The sequence below is a fragment of the Leopardus geoffroyi genome, chromosome B1 (genome assembly GCF_018350155.1).
Source record: "Leopardus geoffroyi isolate Oge1 chromosome B1, O.geoffroyi_Oge1_pat1.0, whole genome shotgun sequence".
Taxonomy (NCBI): Eukaryota; Metazoa; Chordata; class Mammalia; order Carnivora; family Felidae; genus Leopardus; species Leopardus geoffroyi.
In genome coordinates this window covers 92941879-92947846 of record NC_059327.1, presented here as the reverse complement: position 1 = coordinate 92947846, position 5968 = coordinate 92941879, and positions in this window count along the sequence as shown.

The window sequence follows — 5968 nt, the reverse complement described above, 5'->3', positions numbered from 1 at the left end:
CATTATGCAATGTTCATTTAAAGACAAGCTTTTACTGTACCCATTTTGATTTTCAAACAAAATTTTATTTCACAGCACATTAATTTCTATTATGTATTTTTGCACTTTGTCACTAACACACTTTCATTATTTCAATAAACAAAACTAAATATGGTATTAGCTGTTTGGATCCACGCTTCAGTAATTTCCCCAAACAGCTGGAAGACAAATAAATGAATGTAGTAAACTATTGTTTTAATTACATTTATGGATTCCAGGGTGTTTAAATACTTATTTATATTTGAACAATAGTGTATTTATGTCTATAAATTGATTAATGACTTATAATCTTGATCGTGAAATAGTAGAATCCACAGCTGGCTAAGTAATGTATTTTCTTGCAAATTACTTAAAGTACAGATGCCAAGCACATTGCATTCTCTATTTACTAAGAGAAGTGGTTTGCCAAGAAGTCCTTTTGTTACCAGCCATTCTCCATACTGGTACAGCTGTTGGAAATGTAGCTATCCATTTCAAACTAGCTGTGCCATAAAATTCAATCTCCAAATACTCACTAAAAAAACACATTAGGCCTCTTAACTTATCCATGAATTATGTCTTGTTTATTATGCCTTTTAAAATGAGATACGATGGACATATACGGGTTAGTTTAAAGTGTACAGCGTAATGAATTGATGTGTATATATTGCGAAATGATTGCTATCATAAGCTTAGTTATCACCCATCACCTCACGTGTTACAGTTTTCTGTGTGTGATGAGAACTTTTAAGATCTACTGTCTTAGCAACTTTTAAATATACAATGCAATTCAGTTACAGTCATCAAACTGTACGTCATATCACTAGGACTTACTTATCTGACTAATGCAAGTTTTTACTTTTTGACCAAATATCCCTGTATCCTTCACTCCTAAACTCCTGGAAATATTCTAGTCTCTGATTCTACAAGTTCGGCTTTTGAAGTTTCCACATGTAAGTGACACCATACCATATTTGGCTTTCTGACTTATTTCACTTAGCACGACGATTTCAAGTTCCGTTCATGTTGTCGCAAAGGGCAGAATGTCGGTAATTTCTCATGACAGATTTTCTGTTGTGTGTGTGTATACGAACAACTTATTTTTTATCCACTCACACATTGATGGACAGTTTGTTTCCATATCTTCAATACTGTGAATAATGCTGCAATGAGCATGGAGATGTAGATAACTTTTCAATATCCTGTTTTCATTTCCTTTGGGTGTATACCCAGAAATAGCATTTCTGGGTCATATGATAGTTCTATTTTTAATTTTTTGAGGAATTTCCATACTGTTTTTCATACTGGCTGCATCAATTTATATCCCCACCAACAATGAATAAGGGTTTTCTTTTTTTTTTTTCTATATCCTTGCTAATACCAGTTATCTCTGTCTTTTCGATGATAGCCACTCTAAAAGGTGATATCTTGAAGGTGATCTCTTCATTGTAGTTTTGGTTTACATTTCCCTGATGACTAGTGACATGGGACACCTTTTCATATATCTATTGGCTATTTGTACCTCTTCTTTGGAAAAATGTCTATTCTGTTCTTCTACCTAGTTTTTAAAATCAGGTTGTCTTTCAACATTATTTTCATTGCATTGAGTTGTATGATTTTTCTCTATATTTTTGGATATTAAGCCCTTGTCAGATAAATGATTCACAAATATTTTCTCCCATTCTGTTGGTTACCTTCTCACTTTATTAATGGTCTTTGCTGTACAACAACCACGAGTTTCTAATTCTCGTTCTCACTTTTGTCGGTCCTCATGCCAATCCCTACAAATTTTGTTCTTTGATAGGATGTTAAATGACTTTGTTTTGAGTAACACTTTAAATGTTTTTAATGTTTCCCCACAATCTTCAGCACAACAATAAATTCACTACAATAATTGAATACTCACTAAGAAGAGGTTGGACCATGGAGAAAAAAAAAAGATTTAATTTAGATTTTAATTTAGATAAGATATTGATAATTTTCTCAAGCTCTGGGTTACATGGTTATCATTTGAGGAGGAAATGAATCTCTCATTAATTTCCAAAGAGATAAACAAACATCACAGATATTCAAGTGCTTTCAAAAAATTATATGCTATAATTTTTTAATAACACCACAGCTGAAGAATTTATTAAATTCGTGAGCACAGAAATACAATGAGGCCATAAAAAATAAAAATGATTTCACAAATTTGGAAGTTAAATTCACAAATATCAGAATAGACAATAAAGGCTTCAATAAAATGAATTATATAATGTTAAGTGAATGAAAGGTGGTTAAAGTAAGGATTAATAGGAAAAGAAAAAAATGCTCTTTTACTTAAAATCATCAGCCAAGAAATCAGATAAAGAAGTGCATTTTTCTTTTTCTTTCTTTCCTTTTTTCCCTTTCCTTCCTTTTTTTATCTCTTCATATCTATAAATTTTTCACTCACTTTCTTTCTATAGCTCTATAAAGTTTCTTCTTTCTCTTACTCAAATTGGGTTATGGATGCAAAGTCATTTAGGAAAAAATTTATAAACTTTTAAAGTTCAGCATCAACTGAAGTTCAAAACTTCTCAGAATCCTCCTGACCCTGTAATTCTTTTAAGATATCTTCTATATGTGTTGTAAATTTTCCTTCCCTGTTACATCTGCCATATTCTAAATACACTAAAAAATAATTTGAGAACTATCTTATTTAAATATGAACGTATTAAATGTAAAAAGCTCAATGATGTTTTATACTATTTGTACAATGTTTTAAGGAATAAAATAAGTTAAAGAAAAAAATGTAACACCTCTATTAGTATTTCATAGGGAAATATTTAAATATGCATTTGCTTATGATTGTATTTTAGTGTAGTTATATATGGATATTAGACTGAAGGATGGTGAGTTTACAAGTCTTCCAGAATTGATTGATCTAATAAAGCTAATACACTTGCAGTTCAATGACAGATACAAAACTTAAGTTACCGAATATTGAGATAGAGGACAACTAGAAAAAATTATGTATAAACTGTTTTAAATATGTATACTTCTCAAAATTATCATGTTAGCAAAATTTAAAATAGTATTTAGGGATACCAAAAAATAGTGATTATCCTTTCCTTGTCAGAAAAGATTGTGGAAGCTATCAAAAAATGTTTTTAGAACAGCATTAACTCTGTAGGACACAGGAAGATAAAAGCAGAAATCCATAACAATGGATATAACTACTTAAACTAACACCACTGTACTTAGTAAAGAGGAGAAATTGGTGGGAATAGTACGTTAATATAAAAATTACAAATATTCATAGCAGACAATATTTTAAATATGTGATTAGAGTCATTGTAATGTGTTTCACTAAGAAAACTGGTCTAATTTGTTCATTACTTAGTTTTCTCAGTGTGGCTTTCATGCATATTCCTTCCTTAAGACACTTAAAGCTGGAAAACAGAAGTCTAACTAAAAACAAAACTAAATTACAAAGAAAATATTTTATTTTTTAACTTATATAGGAAAAAAAAATTCAAAGGTATAAAGAACATCAAATTAATGTTCCTGCCCCTTTCCCTTTCAGTAGAGGAGAGGCTTCTCTCCCCAAAGATCAAGATGAATCTCCTTAGAAACCTACCACATACCTCTTACTATCTCACTAAATGAACTGGGTTATCAGCTCACTCGTATAAATCAATTATGAGTAAAGTTAGTAAGATTACTCTTATATTATTCAGATGACCCTGAAGTGGAGGTTTATGGACTAGTAAGAAGAAGGAAAAGGACACGTGAACAAAAGTTAGGTTTGTTTTGGAAGACCAATAGGCAGAATGCATGCTGGTTAGAGAAATAAAAATGTCTCACGTTTCCTAAAACAGAGCTTGGATTATATTGTTCTATGTCCTAAAGACTTCCAAGTCTACTTGTTGCCTAAACACAATAAAGTCTGGACTGTTAATTTGATGTTCTATTACTGTTATAACAAACCGCTACACATTTAGTGTCTTAAAAGAATAAAATTTATCATCCATGGCTCTGTCAGCAGTCCAGTATGAGTCTCCCTGGATGAAAGCCTTCTGGAAGGCTATAGATTTGAGGCCTGTGCATGTAATATACACTCTTCTATTCTAGCCTCAGGTGGTTCCAGCCCCTGTCTGGGAATAGGTGTCTCCACACTGATTTGGGTGAGTTGGGGGAGGTTAGGTATCGAGGAAGATTGGGATTTGTTTGATAAGTGGCATGAGTCAGACCCCTTAAGGACAAGTCTGTGATGAGGGGCCTCTGGTATCTGCTCATCCAGGTAGTTTTCATCCCAAGACACCTCTGTTGCCCCATAGAACTCCAGAGATCCTGTGAGTTCAGGCTTTCTCTGGGAAGAGCGGTGGTTGCAACAGCACCGTGGGCTTGATTCTGCCACTCTCCAAGGTGCCCCTGAAGCTCAGTCCATTCCATTCTCTCCCAGTCCCTCCATCAGCACCCGCATTTACTCCTCCCACATGCTCACAGCCACATGGTGCACCCTGAAGGCTCCAACTGCACCCCATTTGCTTTCCAGGGAAATCCCACATTCTACTCATCCACTACAAACTTGAGTGAAGGGGTCAGCTCCCCCATCAAAAGATAATTTGCTTTTTAGTTCTTTTATAATTTAATCTGAAAAAGCAAGCCAGAATTATATCTATTTGACTTGCCTTTTGTTGTTGTTGTTGTAAAAGTTCTTAGTATTATCCTTATGTATATTATTTTAAAAATGTACAGAAAAACAAGATCTTAAATGCACAAATGCTTCTACACTTGACACTAAAATTCAAAGACTTATTTCCCCCTCATTATTCTTTCTACCGATACAATAAAAAGAAGAAAAAGAGTTGATGATATATAAAGCAAATGAAATTAAATCAAATATAAGTAATAGTAGTAAATCTCTTTGATATTTATAATCATTTGACATCTGTCCAGGGTATTCTTCCTGTTTAATACTAGAAGGAAATGTTTGGTAACATATTTAGAAGGGAAATTGGTCTCATTTGACTAAAAAAAAAAAAAAGAGATGTGAGCCAGTTGCTTTCTTCTATGGACTAATTTATCTGTAGGAAGTAATGTGATGTACTTGTGAACTCCTTTTTATACCTTTTTATTACCTCTCCAGTTTGAAGATAAGATTATTCTTTTCTTCCTCTTGTGTAGTAGGACACACCATCTGCTTCTCCATCATATGCAATCTAGATTTCTAACTACCAAACCATATTCTTACTCATGCTCTTTCCTACAGTGTAAAGACTATGTTTACACAGTTGGAGTTAAGCTTAACAACTGCTGATTCCCCAATACCAACCTGAATACCAGTATCAGAATAAATTCATAAACTCTAAACCCAACGCACCATGACAATTACCAAACCCTATCTCTAGATTTATCTCCCTTTCATGTTTCTAAACTCCAATCATAAATAACTTTTCACCTCTTTGGAACGTCTCAAAATTGTTTGTCCTTCTCCATAATATTCATTCCTCCCTAAGATGCTTTTCTCCAGTTTTCGACAAGAAAACTTACAAAATAGTTATACTATTCCTTTAATACGATGTTTACACTAATTTCACATCATTCAAGGAGGCATAGAATAATAGGAAAATGACAGGTGGGCCTCAAATGTAATTTGAATTTCCTTGTAACAGAAAATCCTTCCAGTCTGTAGCTATATGGCTTTGGTCAACTTATGTTACATACTCTAGGAACCATTTCTTTTCATCCATTATAAATAAGCATGGAAACACATTACAAAGAGTTCCTAAGTAAGGTAATTAACACGTGGCTTAATATTTGACATGATAACAAAGAAATATTGATATTGATAACAAAAGAAATATATTTTTCTGTTCTTAGTAGGAATGATTTTGAGAGTTAAAAGAGATCATACTCTGGACATCCTGCCAAAGAAGATACTCATAAGGTTAGTTGTTTTCATGCCTCAACATTACTGTTCAGA